The sequence below is a fragment of the Prenolepis imparis genome, unplaced genomic scaffold (assembly GCF_030444845.1).
Source record: "Prenolepis imparis isolate NDT839.2.m4 unplaced genomic scaffold, iyPreImpa1.0 SCAF_15, whole genome shotgun sequence".
Lineage (NCBI taxonomy): Eukaryota > Metazoa > Arthropoda > Insecta > Hymenoptera > Formicidae > Prenolepis > Prenolepis imparis.
Window position 1 is genome coordinate 7738087 of NW_028141173.1, and position 16921 is coordinate 7755007.

The 16921-nt window shown below is 36.4% G+C and overlaps 1 long non-coding RNA gene across 1 annotated transcript in view; it reads left to right on the top strand.

Moving 5' to 3' along the window:
• LOC145946178 (uncharacterized) overlaps positions 1-16921 on the top strand; it is a 38753-nt gene that overhangs the window by 13051 nt on the left and 8781 nt on the right. The window lies entirely within an intron of this gene.

The window sequence follows — 16921 nt, forward strand, 5'->3', positions numbered from 1 at the left end:
GAAAGTTGTATGGCTTCAAGGGGAACATAAGATAGTGGCAAAGATTTGACCTTAAATAGTCATTTAAAGATCACATGAAGATCACCTTCAATTTCTGAAATGGAATCTATTACTTTTTATTGCATATTATTCTTGTAGCTTATTTCGAGAGTTTTCCAAAACACTACAATAAAGTATTTTTCTCTTAAATACTTTTTGAGTTATATGGTTTAAAGTTAACAATTTTTTGACAAAATGTAAAATATTTTGCGAAATATTGAGGTTTCGATAATCTTACCTTAATACTTTTATGCACGGAATAATGAGACCAATCAGTTAGTGTAAAGAAAACGCATAGTTGCTTTTAAGAAAAAGTACGCAGCTACATGTTGCAAATTATATACTTTTTTTCAAAAACAATTATCTGTTTTTTTTTACACTAATTGATTGGTCTTATTATTCCGTGCATAAAAGTATTAAGGTAAAATTACCGAAAATTGAATATTTTACAAGATATTTTACATTTTGTCAAAAAATTGTTAACTTCAAACCATATAACTTAAAAAGTATTTAAGAAAAAAATACTTTATTCTAGTGTTTTGTAAAGCTCTCGAGATAAGCTACAAGAATATGTAATAAAAAATAATAGATTCCATTTAAGAAATTAAAGGTGACCTTCACGTGACCTTCAAATAATTATCCAAGGTTAAATCTGCCACTATCTTATGTACCCCTTGAAGCCAGACAACTTTTGTTTGAAACATTTTTCAATAAAATCATTGATTTGTGAGATATGACACTGTAAACTTTAAAATGGGACATCCTGTATATGTGTGCGTGCGTGCGTGTGTGTGTGTATACGCACCGGCAGGAATGGTGTCCGGCGTTAGATGTGTGCGAATACGTGTATGACAGCCGAAAGTCATAACACGTATGTCGCGTCACGTATGTGTGCGTATGACTTTCGGCTGTCATACACGTATTCGCACACATCTAACGCCGGACACCATTCCTGTCGGTGCGTGTACAGAGTGTATAAAAAGTACTGGGACGGCAGAATATCTTGAAAGGATGGCGTTTTCTGAAAAATGTTTTATATAAAAGTTGTAGAGTTTTATGTGGCGCATTACATAGCAATATTATTATGACCTTGAATAGCGTTGTCAAGGTTATGTAAACGTCACCTTTAAGGCCCCTGGCTCCTTGCCGACCATGTCGAAATCGTGACGTCAGAGGCGAGAAAACACACGCTAAAATTTCTTAGATGCCATTTCGAAATAAAAAAATATTTCGATGAAACAGCACTTCAGATGGCTTTAGCACACTCTTAAAAAACTCCGAAAACTATCCTTTTCCCTTTATAATCAATCAACAGCTGTAAAATGTAATATTATGAAGCCCAGTCCGTCTGGTCTTTGCACATGCGCAGTCATTCCGCATGTCAAAGTCTGATATCTCGATCATTTTACAGATGTTGATTGATTATAAAGGGAAAAGGATAGTTTTCGGGGTTTTTTAAGAGTGTGCTAAAGCCATCTGAAGTGCTGTTTAATCGAAATATCTTTTCATTAAAAAATGGCATCTAAGAATTCTCAGCGTGTGCTTTCTCGCCTCTGACGTCACAATCCAATATGGCCGCGGTGAGCACCCAGGAGTTTTAATTTCTTAAATGGAATACCCTATTTTTTATTACATATTCTTGTAGCTTATCTCGAGAGCTTTCCAAAACACTAATTAAGTTATTTTTCTTTAAGTACAATCCGAATTATGAGACTTGAAGTTTACAATATTTTGATATAAAATATAAAATATCTCGTGAAAGATTCAGTTTTCGGTAATCTTACTTTAATACTTTTAGGCACAGAATAATTAGACCAATCAATTGATGTAAAAAAAACACATAGTTGATTTAAAAAAAATATGTTGCAAATTACATATTTTTTAAAAATTAACTATGTGTTTTCTTTACACCAGTTAATTGGTCTTATTATTCTGTGCATAAAAGTAATAAGGTAAGATTATCGAACACTAAATGTTTCATATGATATTTTATAGTTTATGTCAAAATACTGTAAACTTCAAGTCTTCTAACTCGGAAAGTACTTAATGAAAAATAACTTAATTATAATGTTTTGGAAAGCTCTAGAGATGAGCTACAAGAATATGTAATAAAAAATAGGGTGTTCCATTTAAGAAGGTGACCTTCATGTGACCTTGACAACGCTATTCAATGTCATAATAATATTGCTATGTAATGTGCCACATAAAACCCTACAACTTTTGTATAAAACACTAAGAATATAAAGGCTCGATATATATCAAATATAAATCGGTAATAGATAGGCTATTCGAGCCGTACGCGGATGTCGGTGCGATTCCAACAAAAATTAATTTTTCGTTGGAATTAACTAATTGTGCACGGGGCACACATTTTGCTTGGTACACCGCCAAGGTGTTTATTAAGGATTTATTAAGGTGTTTATTAAGGTGTTTATTAAGGATTTATTAAGGAACAATCTCAATTCGAGATTTTTAATTCCAAAAATCCCCTCTAACCCCCCTACAGAATTATAGGCGAGAAAAATATAGATCCGAAAATCGCTGAATCGGGAATCGAACCCGAAACCTTTCGCTTGCCGGGCGACTGCTCTCACCATCTGAGCTTTTCAGACCCTTCGACTCTATTTTTCTCTGCCTTGATAAATAACTATTTGTAAATAACGCCTTTTTCAGCCGGCGTGAATTAAACACTAAGAATATAAAGGCTTTACAAATAGTTATTTATCAAGGCAAAGAAAAATAGAGTCGAAGGGTCTGAATAGCTCAGATGGTGAAAGCAGTCGCCCGGCAAGCGAAAGGTCTCGGGTTCGATTCCCGATTCAGCGACTTTCGGATCTATATTTTTCTCGCCTATAATTCTGTAGGGGGGTTAGAGGGGATTTTTGGAATTAAAAATCTCGAATTGAGATTGTTCCTTAATAAAGTCTTGGCGGTGTACCAAGCAAAATGTGTGCCCCGTGCACAATTAGTTAATTCCAACGAAAAATTAATTTTCGTTGGAATCGACGCACCGACATTCGCGTACGGCTTGAATAGCCTATCTATTACCGATTTATATTTTGTATAAAACATTTTTTCAGAAAACGTCATTCTTTCGAGATATTCTGCCGTCCCGGTCCTTTTTATGCACTTGCATGTGTATGTGTATGTACACTACTCAAAAAAAGAGATAGGGAATATTTTTCATACTTTAAAAATTATGTTATTGTCAAATTGCTGAAACTCTCTCTCTCGGCGAAAAATCATCGTAGATTAAAAATTAAGCATTTTAAAGATTGAAATTTCAACTTTAATGTGGAATGGGTGGTTTTTAAAAACTCTTATCTATTCGTTCTTTAAAAGAGGACCCATTGTTCTGTTTCTTAAAATTACGTATTTTTGACACTCTGCAGTTCGATAAAAAAATTTTTCTCAAAAAATTTTTCTTACCTTTTATAAACTACAACATTTTGCCTACAAAATACTATTTTTAAAATGTTTTTATGATTCTTTTTGATCGAATTACACGATTTTGAAAGTAAACCTATATTTTTTAGATACGATGTCATAATAGTCAGCGAAAAATCATCGCAGACAAAAATTAAAAATTAAAAATTAAAAATTATTTTGAAACTTACAGTTTTAACTTTCATGCGCTATCGGCAGTTTAAAACATTTTTTAACTTCTTTGTTCTGTGTTATATATACAGGGAGGCCTCAAACGTTCCGGCCAAACTTTGAAATTTTATAGGAAATTTAATTCTGAACAAAAACTTTTCTATAAACATGGATCGAAAAATGCTTTCTTTAAAAGTTAGCGCCCAAAAGCCTCTGCAATCGTGATTATTTTACACATTTTTACAAATATCATGGTGTACAAAACGATCATGAGAAACATCGTATAATGACGTATTTAAAGACAGCGCGTCTCCCGAACAGCTCCGAGGACACTTCACGTGAGATCGCAAGGCCTTGCGCGCGCGCATTAGCATGCGCGACTAAAGCAAGGATTGACACCAACAGCGCCCCAACAGCGCCCAATCATCGATCGACACGCGCGCGAATTAGAAAATGATCGATTCCCAATTCGCGGAATTCGACCCGAATTATTCGAGAAGATTCCATCTCGCGCATCACCGGAAGCAGATGCCAAAATTAACAGCAATGACTGGCAAAAAGGGAAAGGTCAGTCAGTCGCAGGTCGAATGGCAAACTCTCAAGTCTCTTGTGTGATTGTGTAATTTGGTGAGCAAAGGAATTCCTTTGTCTGCGTGCAGCAACTAAGAGTTCATTTTCTACCGAAGTGAAATGCATTTAAGTGTAAAATAAATAATTAGTATTTTGAATTGATACCGTCTCTTTTGACCTTTATTCTAACATTCATTTTGGCGCTAGTTTAGTGATTGACAACTCGCTGCAAGGACAAACGCGTGGTTACTCGAACATTTTAGTCCTTCAAGCCGGATATTAAAACTCATTCCAAAGGAAGTACAGGAAACTTCGACGAATTTTCCCGAGAACTACATCATCTGTGATCATTGCTAACAGCGAGCCAACCTGAAACACAAGATGGAAAGGGTCGTTGAGGATCTACTTCAAAACCAATTGGAGTTACACGGTCTCATTTCACGCACCGTGGAGAACTTCAAAAAATTGGGACAAGCCAATTATACCTCCGGAGCAGTTCAGTCCCGTCTAACCAACTTGGAGAATAATTGGAGCAAATTCACTAAGCAACATGAGATCCTGACCACCACTCACAGGGACGCGATAAAGGACCTAGAATATAAGAAGAAAGATTATTATGCAACAGTGGAGGAGGCGTATCTCCTTCAGAAGGGTATAATGCTCGACTATGCTGCAGTTGTAGCACGACACCAGCCAATGCAATCCCCAGGACCGAAATCCGACCAGTCACGCGTTACACTACCCAGGATAGAACTCCCGACATTTCTTGGAAGGTACGAGGACTGGCCGGCTTTTCGGGACTTGTTTCAATCTTTAATAGGTCGTGACAACAATCTTATCGACGTCGACAAATTACATTATCTGAAACTGAGCATGAAATCAGATGCCGCAGCCTTACTGAAAGACATGCCGACAACCATAGAAAATTACAATCGAGCGTGGTCTATCCTGAAAGATCACTTTGAGAATAAACGGTTATTGGTTCGATCATGCCTGCAAAGATTTACGTCATTGCCGAAGATGAAATCTGAAACTGCAACAGAGCTCAAAAGGATACTTCTCGGTACCGCTTCCGCAGCAAGCACATTGGAAAGCATCGAGCGTCCAGTAACCAGCAGCGAGGATCTCTTCGTGTTTTCCATCATCGAGCTCCTTGACAATCGTTCACGCCGCGAGTGGGAGAATTCCATAAGCGACTCATCGAATCCTCCGTCTTTCGCGTCCTTGAAACGCTTCCTCGAACGCCGACTGCAAACATTAGAGGCATTACTACCTACTAAAAGCGAAACGAGTTCAGGTAAAACAAGTGAAAACGCAAGCCGCACGACACGTGCGCTTCATGTACAAAAACGGGAAACCAAACCCACTCGATGCATCCTCTGTGAAAAGGATCATGCACTTATGTTATGTGACAACTACAAGGGCAAATCGGTTGAGGAACGAAAGCAATACGTAGACAGCAAAAAACTCTGCGCGAACTGTTTAGGCAAGCACAAAATAAGCGAGTATCCTTCGAAGAGACTTTGTTACGTGTGTGCGGAGAAACATCATACCTCATTACATGATGCATTTCGTAAAACCATCTTAGAAAACGAGGACGTGAAGACACATGTAGCACGTAAGGCTCCATCCCAACAAACGTCTGTGCTATTAGCAACTGCTCGTGTTTGTGTTGCCGACCGATTTGGAAACCTGCAAGCAACGCGTGCATTAATCGATCAAGGATCCGAAGCGACGATTATCACCGAGAGATTGGCACAAAGATTGAGACTCCCACGTCAACCTACCTCGATAGCAGTCTTCGGTGCTGGAGGACATCAAACAAGCGTCGCAAAGGGTCGCGTCGTTGTGAAAATATTTTCAAGGACGGGTGAGTCCTCAGTGACGGCATCTGCGCTTGTGTTACCTCGTCTCACGGGATACGCAAGCACATCAGACATGCCGATGACCGAATGGAAGCACATCGAGGGACTCACTCTTGCAGATCCCAATCTAGATGCCGCTGACTCCATAGACATCCTGCTAGACGCGGATGTCTACGCCAACATCCTTCGCAGTGGCCTGCGGAAGGGCACGGGGCCACAGCCCGTAGCCCAAAAAACAATCTTCGGATGGATCCTTTCGGGAAAAGTCAGGACAGAAGGAAGCGAGAGGATTTCGACTCACCAGTGCTCAGTCGACGAATCCCTTTCCACCCTCGTTAGGAAATTTTGGAAACAGGAAGAACTTTCGAGTTTCTCCCCGCCTTCCACCGCAGAAGAACAAGGGGAATGCGAGGAACTGTTTGTCAGCACACATTCAAGAAATTCCGATGGTCGCTACGTGGTGCGACTCCCAGTAAAATCAACGTTGCCGGACCTCTCGGATACTCGAGGTGCTGCAATACGATCGCTCCTCCACCAAGAGAAGAAATTTCTGAAAAATCAACAATTTCAGGAACAATATACAGAATTCATGGATACTTACAAGAATCTGAGACACATGTCCCAGGTTAACGAGGTCGCAACCTCAAAGGAGGACATGCTTCCTTCCTCATCATGGAGTGCTGAAGGAGACCAGCACCACCACACGACTGAGGGTTGTCTTCAATGGCTCGTGGAAGACATCCTACGGAACGTCCTTGAACCAACACCTCATGATTGGACGGAACTTATTACCAGCACTGAACAACATTCTACTTCGTTGGCAATGGCATCGCTTCGTCGTGGCCGCGGATGTTGAAAAAATGTACCGACAGATTTTGGTACACGAGGATGACAGAAGCCTTCAACAAATAGTATGGAGGAAACATCATGACAGCAAGATAACTACATTTCAACTCAATACTGTGACATATGGTCTTGCCTGTGCACCATTTTTGGCAGTTCGCACATTACAACAGCTGGCACAGGATGAAGCTGTCCGGTTTCCACAAAGATCAGTCATACTGCAACGGGACGCGTACGTCGACGACATCCTCACCGGAGCGGATACTATGGAAGAAGCACGATTGATCCAATATCAATTATTCAACTGTGCAAGGCGGGCGGCTTCCCATTGAAAAAATGGGCCGCCAATTCCAACAAGTTGCTAGAAGACGTACCTGAAGAAGATCAGATGAAACTCAACTCACGCGCCTGGACATCGCAGGATGCCAATCACTCCATGCTAGGACTGAAATGGAATCCAAGAATTGACTGCTTCACATTCGATGTCAAGCCCACGGAGAACGACACCATCACTAAGCGGTCAATTCTTGCTCAGACTGCACAACTCTTTGACCCTTTGGGATGGCTAACACCCGTAACTATCCATGCAAAAGTTACCATCCAATCGACGTGGTTGCTAGGTCTCGAGTGGGACACACCACTCCCTGAGCGCGAAGCTACGCGGTGGTGGACGTTCCAGAAGGAATTGCCCAACCTCACAAAACTACAAATTCCAAGGTTATTGAGGAGAGGAACCGACATCAACGCCACATCCGTACGCGGATTCGCAGATGCATCTGAACGTGCTTATGCAGCTGTGCTTTATCTGAAATCAGAGGGCGACATTGGAAGTACAAGCATCACGCTGATAACTGCAAAAAGCAAGGTCGCACCCATCAAACAGGTTTCATTACCTCGATTGGAGCTATGTGCTGCAATGTTACTAGCACAACTCACCCATCATGCCGTATCTGTGCTCGAACTTCAAGAGCTGCCCATATACTTGTGGACAGGCTCCATGGTGACGCTTGGATGGATTCAAGGTCATCCATCAAGATGGAAGACGTACGTCGCTAATAGAGTTGCAGAAATACAACGCCTCGCCCCAGACGCTCATTGGAATCACCTTCCTGGACAAAGCAACCCAGTCGACTGCGCATCTAGGGGCCTGCTCCCAAGAGAGTTGATTGATCATGACTTGTGGTGGAGTGGCCCTCCATTTTTGCAGCATGCAAACACGTTACCAACGAAACCCGTGGTGACTTCCTCCGAATGTCAAAGCGAGGAATCTGCTAACACGGTTCTCCAGCCTGACCAAGTTATTGAGGGTGACAGCGTGGTGTAGGAGATGGCTTCCATACAACAGAACGACTAAGTGAGACGAGAACGCTGGACCACAACCATGTTGCCTCAACCCTCTCTCTGCTTTGGAAATCAGCACCGCTGAGAAAATGTGGATCCGCTGGGTCCAATCTAAACATTTTTCAACAAAATTACTTTGCCTTACAAGAAACACCGCACTTCCTCGCAAGAGCTTCCTGACTTCTCTTCATCCATTCCTAGACGAAGAAGGAATCCTGCGTGTTGGAGGCAGAATCAAACAGGCTCCTCTATCTCACGACGAAAAGCATCCTATCATACTACACCAACTGTCAAACCTTACTAAACTACTCATCGACTCGTGCCACAAAAGGTCCTTACATGGAGGTACACAGCTGACATTGGGCCTACTACGACAGCGATTTTGGATTCCTCGTGGCAGAAGCATCGTCAAACAACATATCCATCGCTGTACCACGTGTGTGCGATGGCGGGCGGCAACAGCAAAGCAACTCATGGCAGATCTCCCTACATCACGAGTCACCCCAGCTCGACCATTCCAAACAACAGGGGTCGACTATGCTGGACCTGTGGCCTTAAAAACAACAGCGGGCAGAGGACACAAAACCATCAAAGCATTCCTGGTCATCTTTGTTTGCATGTCCACGAAGGCAGTACACCTCGATGTGGCTTCCAACTACTCCGCTGACGCTTTCATCGCTGCCTTCCGACGATTCATCTCTCGACGAGGCACCTGCAATGAGTTAATCAGTGATTGTGGGACCAATTTTGTTGGTGCGGATGCAGAATTACGTCGACTCTTCACGGCAAGCAGTCGAGAGGGCCGACTCGTCGCTGAGGAGATGGCCAATAATAGAGTGAAATGGCGTTTCAACCCTCCAGCTGCTCCACATTTTGGCGGCTTGTGGGAAGCCGTAGTTAAATCCACAAAACACCATCTGCGAAGGGTGATCGGAGACACTCCACTCACCTACGAAGAGATGGCGACGGTACTAACTCAGATAGAGGCCTGTCTTAACTCAAGGCTTCTATATGCCTTGACGGATGACCCAGAGGACATATCTGCACTCACTCCTGGACACCTGCTGATAGGAGCACCTCTCACAGCAATACCAGAATCGTCACTGCAAAACACAAACACTAATCGGTTATCTCGCTGGCAGTTACTACAACAAATGCGGGATCATTTTTGACAAGATGGCAACGAGAGTACCTTCAAGGACTGATCACCAGAGACAAGTGGAAACAAGACGTAGCAGCATTTCACCCAGGCAGACTCTGCATTATCCTCCACGAAAACGCTCCCCTCACTCGGTGGCCCCTCGCCCGTATCGTGGCGGTTCATCCTGGCACCGACGGCCTCGTTCGCGTAGTAACGATAAAAACAGCAACATCAGAATTAAAACGCCCGATCACCAAACTAGTCTTACTTCCCATACACTCAACCGAAGCAACCAATGCATAGGGGAGCAGCACATCGAATCACAGTAATATTGACACTTACCTAGTACCTCCGGACATACTTACACTCAATTCTATGTAATGTAACAATTCACTCCATTACACTCGTAGTAGAAACACTACGATGTTTTCAGACGCTCCATTCAAGCGTCAAAACCACGAAAGTGCAGATTCTATGCTACACACTCCTACGGACATTTTGCGCTCGACTACCAGGGTGCGCTCATAGCGAGATGATACATCACTTCACAATGAACACATTTAAACTCGTTTTAGAACAGACCCCACGCAAGGCGTATGATAACAATTTCGTCTCACTAGCCGAGACGGGCGGAATGTACAAAACGATCATGAGAAACATCGTATAATGACGTGTTTAAAGACAGCGCGTCTCCCGAACAGCTCCGAGGACACTTCGCGTGAGATCGCAAGGCCTTGCGCGCGCGCATTAGCATGCGCGACTAAAGCAAGGATTGACACCAACAGCGCCCCAACAGCGCCCAATCATCGATCGACACGCGCGCGAATTAGAAAATGATCGATTCCCAATTCGCGGAATTCGACCCGAATTATTCGAGAAGATTCCATCTCGCGCATCACCGGAAGCAGATGCCAAAATTAACAGCAATGACTGGCAAAAAGGGAAAGGTCAGTCAGTCGCAGGTCGAATGGCAAACTCTCAAGTCTCTTGTGTGATTGTGTAATTTGGTGAGCAAAGGAATTCCTTTGTCTGCGTGCAGCAACTAAGAGTTCATTTGCTACCAAAGTGAAATGCATTTAAGTGTAAAAGAAATAATTAGTGTTTTGAATTGATACCGTCTCTTTTGACCTTTATTCTAACATTCATTTTGGCGCTAGTTTAGCGATTGACAACTCGTTGCAAGGACAAACGCGTGGTTACTCGAAGACATGGAAAATATGTATTTTTTAACAAAAAGTACCGAAACAAAAGTTGTAGAGAATTAAATTATCTTTCAAATGAGATCAAAATGATTGTCGTTAGGTTTCGAGATAATCATTTTCAAATGTACAAAAGAAATGTTCTTTCTTCTATCGACGGTAAAGCTCTTTAGAAATACATTTCATTTATATACTATTATGGCCTTAGCTATATTTTAATGTTTATCTTGCTTGTTGGTTATTTCATTAAAAAAGTTTACTTTTCTGCATTATTTAAACCAATCACTATAGGAAGATAAAAGGCAAAAAAAGAAACACTTTTTTGTATATTTGAAACATATACATATATATACATATATATGTATATGTATATATACATATATATGTATATATATGCATATGTTTCAAATATACAAAAAAGTGTTTCTTTTTTTGCCTTTTATCTTCCTATAGTGATTGGTTTAAATAATGCAGAAAAGTACATATATATACATATATATGTATATGTACTTCTTTAAATTATTCGATAAAAAAATTTTTCTTGAGCAATTCTTCTCATGTTTCATAAACTACACATTTTACCTACAAAACGCTATTTTTAAAATTTTTCTACGATTTTTTTTAACCGAGTTACAGATTTTGAAACTAAATCTGTATTTTCTAGAAATAATGTCGATACTCGGCGAAAAACCATCGTAGACAAAAAATTGAAGGAAAAAAACATTTTGAAATGTCAACTTTAACGCGCTGTTGATGATTTTAGAAACAAATTTTTATTTTTTTTGTTCTAAAAAATGCAGATTTAGTTACAAAATTGTGTAACTCGGTCAAAAACAAAAAAATCGTAGGAAAATTAAAACAATTTTAAAAATAGCAGTTTGTAGGCAAAATGTTTATGAAACTTTAGTAGAATTTTTCAGGAGAAATTTTTTATCGAGCTGCAGAGTGTGAAAAATACGTAATTTTATGTGGTAAAAGAACATAGAACAATGTATCTTTTTTTAAAGCACAAAACGGAAAGATAAATAAATTTTTAAAAATTTAAACTCATTCCACATTAGAGTTGAAATTTCAAGTTTTAAAATGCTTTTTTAATTTTTGGTGATGATTTTTCATCGAGTTTCAGCAGTTTGAATGTAGTACAACTTTTAGGATAGGAAAAGTGTTCTCTATTTTTTTCTAATAGTAGTGTGTGTGTGTGTGTGTGTGTGTGTGTGTGTATACAGAGTGTATCAGAAAGATGAGTACCCCGGATTAACTTGAAGGAATGACGATTTTGAAAAAAATGTTTTGCATAAAAATTGTAGGGTTTAAAAATATCTATTACAAATCTTATCACTTTGACCTTGGATGGCGTTGCCAAGGATAAGGCAAGACCATCCAGAATTTATTTAAATGGAACCACAATATTTTTTTATATAAATCGATTCCTCACAATATTTTGTATAAAAAGTTAATTATAAGGGTAGGATGGTCAAAAAGTAAATAGTTTACGATTTTTCACCTTCAATTTTTTAAATAGAACTCACAATTTTTTAAATAGAACTCACAATTTTTTATTACATATTCTTGTAGCTTATCTCGAGAGCTAACCAAAACACTATAATTAAGTTATTTCTCATTAAATACTTTTTACAATGCCTGTCGCAAAAGTACGATTTTCGATTGCTGTTTAGCGTGCGGAAAGCAGGGTTTGACTAAGTGGGCCCAACCCAATAAAACCCGGTGGGTTTTATTGGGTTAAACCCACTTTAAAAAACTTACTTAAAAATCCATTTATAAAACCCATCCAAAAATGCTAAAAATTTAATAATATTATAAATGAAGTATTTAATATTAATTAATTTTTATTTAATTTTTCTTATTTATTAATGTAATAGAAAGTCTATTACATTAATAAATAAAAAAAATTAAATAAAAATTAATTCATAATAAGGAATTGTGCCAATTAAATAGCCAATTTTCTTAATCATTAGCGAATTATAAGAAATAAAATTAAAAAAAATAAAAAACCCACCAAAATCCCCAAAAAACTCAATAAAACCCAAAAAACCCAATAAACCCCAAAAAACCCGGTTTAAAAAAAAACCACTGGGCTGGGCTTTTTAAAAAAAAACCCGGGTTTTTTCAAACCCTGGCGGAAAGTAGCTTATTTCTCAACGATTCAATGTATGCCTTACTTTATCGTACTAGTGCGAAAAAAGAAAAAAAAACTTTCGCGACAGGTATTATAAAAAATATTGTATGTGGCATGTGCGGAAGAGAACGAATATGTCGTGCGTAAAGTTGCCGCATTCGCCTCAGCTAATGATGCATTCACACTCGTGCGAATGCACCATAAGCTTTCGGCTTGTGGCAACTTCACGCGCGACGTAATTCGTTATTTTGCCACATAAGATACTATTTTGAGTTATAAGACTTGAAGTTTACAGTATTTTAACATAAAATATAAAATATCTTATACGATATTTAGTTTTCGATAATCATACTTTTATGCACAGAATAATGAGATTAATCAATTGGTGTAAAAGAAACACATAGTTGCTTTAAAAAAAGTAAGTAATTTTAGAGATAGTATATATTATAGTATACTATAGTTTAACACAGATGCGTCAATGATCACGTGATCGTGATATTTCGCTGATTAGTTAAATTATGTCAACGTAGCTGCTGCCATATTGAATTTCGTGCCTAATGTTGTCATTGCAGTTCTTTTAGAAGTTAGCACATTTTTATTTTGATATTTTTTTATTACTTTCCCAACATTTTATTATATTGGGTTATTTAATAAATTATTTTTATTTTTTTTATTAAATTTTTTGCATTAATTGTCGAATATGGTAAATATAAATTCTGTGCACAAAATATATACTATAAGAAAACATAGATACAAATTACATATTTTTTCTTAAAAATAACAGTGTTTTTTACACCAATTGATTCCTCTCATTATTTTGTGCATAAAAGTATTAAGGTAAGATTATTGGAAAATGAATATTTTAAGAAATATTTCATAATTTATGTAAGATTATGTCAAATTACAGTATAAAATATTTCGTAAACTATTCACTTTTTGACAGTCATACCTTTATAACTTTTTATGCAGAATATTGCGAGAAATCGATTTATGTAAAAAAATATAGTGGTTCCATTTAAAAAAATAAAATTGAAATGATCCTTTAGAGATATTTCAGGGGTCCGGGACTTTTTCTCCATCTTGTATGTGTGTATGTATATATATACATATATATATACATATATATATACATATATATATACATATATATATATATATACATATATATATATATGCTCTGTCTGGCTCTGTGTGTGTGTGTGTGTGTGTGTGTGTGTGTGTGTGTGTGTGTGTGTGTGTGTGTGTGTGTGTGTGTGTTACGACCAGGATATGCGATAAATTCACGTATATACGTATATACAGAGGTGAGTCACTAGAAATTGTCTTCTAAAATATCTGCATAAATATTGATTTATGAAGACAAAAATGTTTAAAACAAAAATTAAACTATTTTGATAAGACTGCAATTTTGTAATCTTAGTTTTTTTTAGGTGGAAGCGCCAAAAAGTTTTGAAAATTTTCTCATGTTTTTAAAATGAAAAGTAATATTTTTAATCAGTTATTATATAGAAGATAAAAGACGAATCAAACGACTTATGACACTTTAACCGTGGGACAGCTTTTGAATGAAAAAATCTAGAAAAATAGAAAGCTCAAGAGATAATAAAAATAATAATTTTTCAAATAAAATAAATTAATTTTATTTAATATGCTCAAAGTGTTGCCCATTTATCTTATGACACTTTTCAATACGTTCTCTGAACTTGCTTTAATGTGCTTTAATGTGCCCAACTACCGCATGACAACTACTGTTTTTTCGCAACCGTATACATTTTCAAAGTTTGTTTACTATTATTTCAATATGAAATTTGACATACTAGAACACAAGCGCGCGCTATGGGCGCGCCATTCTTCGATTTTGTATTAAAAAGAATATTTTCAAAAAAATAATAAAAAGTTTGTTTTATAGAAATCAGTTGATAACTGTCAAAACTATTAATCGAGTTTAAAGTATTATAACATACATATTATTTAAAATATATTATTTTAATTTTTATAACATTATTATTTTATTTAACAAATTAACACTTTAATCAGCTGATTTATGTCAAAAATATTAATAAAGCATTAATTTGTTAATTAAATTTTAAAATAATAATATGTTAAAAATATTAAAATAGAATAATATGTTGTAAATAGTATGTTATAATGGCATATCTGCGATTAATATTTATTTGATAGAAATCAACTGATAACTGTCAAAAATATTAATCGAGTTTAAAGAATTATAACATATTATTTAAAACATATTTTAATTTTTATAACATATTATTACAATAAAAAATAAATATTAAATTAATGCTTTAATCAGCTGATTTCTGTCAAAAATATTAATAAAGCGGAAATTTGCTAATTAAATTTTAAACTAATAATATGTAAAAAATATGAAAATAGTTATATGTTGTATATGTTATAATACCTTATCTTCGATTATAATAATTTTTTACAGAAACTATCAAAGCAAGTTCTAGGATCTATAGTTTTCTTAATTTTCGAATTTCAATTTTGAAAGTTTTTCGCGAAAATTAATCAAACTATAAGTCGTAGAGCAATAAGCTTGGGCGCGTATTAAAGGTCTCTTTAAGACCTATAAAATGAGTCCAAAAGAAAATGTTCTAGGACTTATAGAGGTTTTAATTTTTTATTTCAAAGTTTAAACGTTTTTCGCGAAAATTAAATTATAAATCGTAGAGCATCGTACCTGGGCGCGTTTTAAAGGTCTCTTCATCCTACAAAATGAGCCCAAAGAAAATGTTTTAAAACTTATAGGTTTCTTTATTTTCGAATTTATTTTTGAACGTTTCTCACGAAAATTAAGTAAACTGTAAGTCGTAGAGCAATGGGCCTTTAATATTTTTTTCTATTAATATTATTTGACAGAAATCACCTTATTAAAGCGTTAATTTGCTAATTAAATTTTAAAGTAATATGTTAAAAATATTAAAATAATGATATGTTGTAAATAATATGTTTTACTACTTTATCCGCGATTAATATTTTCTGATAGAAATCAGCTGATAACTGTCAAAAATATTAATCGAGTTTAAAGTATTATAACATATTATTTAAAATGTATTATAATATTAATTTTTATAATATATTATTATGTTAAAATTTAATTATCAAATTAACGCTTTTGTCAGCTGATTTCTGTCAAAAAATATTATAAAGTGTTAATTTGGTAATTAAATTTTAAAATAATAATTATGTCACTTCAATTCTTACTTGATTATATGAATATATATTTTGCGAAAAATGCGTTTTGAGATCTATTATCACAATATATGTAATTACAAATTAATTGCAAAAACTTATTAATAATTTTATTAGTTTTCTGATATCGATCGCGATTGCATGGAGAACAATCTTTTTATAAATATTGCGTAACTATATCGCGATGATAAATCTCAAAACGCATTTCTACTGCGCATTCGCAATTCGAATTATATTTAGATCATCGAAAAGTATTGGACGAAATATATTTATGTCTTTAATTAAAGAAATAATTATTGTTCTTAAAGATCGCTACGAAACCTTAATTGTTAATTTGGATGTCTCACTTCTATTCTTAATGTAATATATACAGGGTGTCTCTGAATGGTTTGTACAAACTTTGGGTTTAAGTTCCAGGGACCTATACAAGCAGAAAATGTCTCATGAACATAGGGTCGGAAACGCTTGCTTCTGGAGTTACGACGGTTTGAAGTTTTCCTGCAATGGCTGAAGAAATTATCACGTCAAATCACATAGGTGTTACAAACTGTATTTATTTATTTCCTCGGTTTTGCCACGGACATAACAGGACAGTACACTTGCTATAGCAAATGCTCGAAATGGCCTCCGTTAGATTCCTATGCGATTTCACGTGATAATTTCTCCAGCCATTGCAGGAAAACTTCGAACCGTCGTAACTCCAGAAGCAAGCGTTTCCGACCCCATGTTTATGAGACATTTTCTGCTTATTTAGGTCCCTGGAACTTATTGCCAAAGTTTGTACAGGCTATTCAGGGACACCTTGTATATTACGTCTTAATTAAATGAATATATTACGCGAGAAAAAGCTTTTCAAGATCTATCATCGCGAAAAAAAATATTAATAAAAAAAATATATATATAATTATTAAAAAATATTAATATAGCGAGCTAATTAAACTTTAAAATAATAATGTGTTATAAAAATTAAAATAGC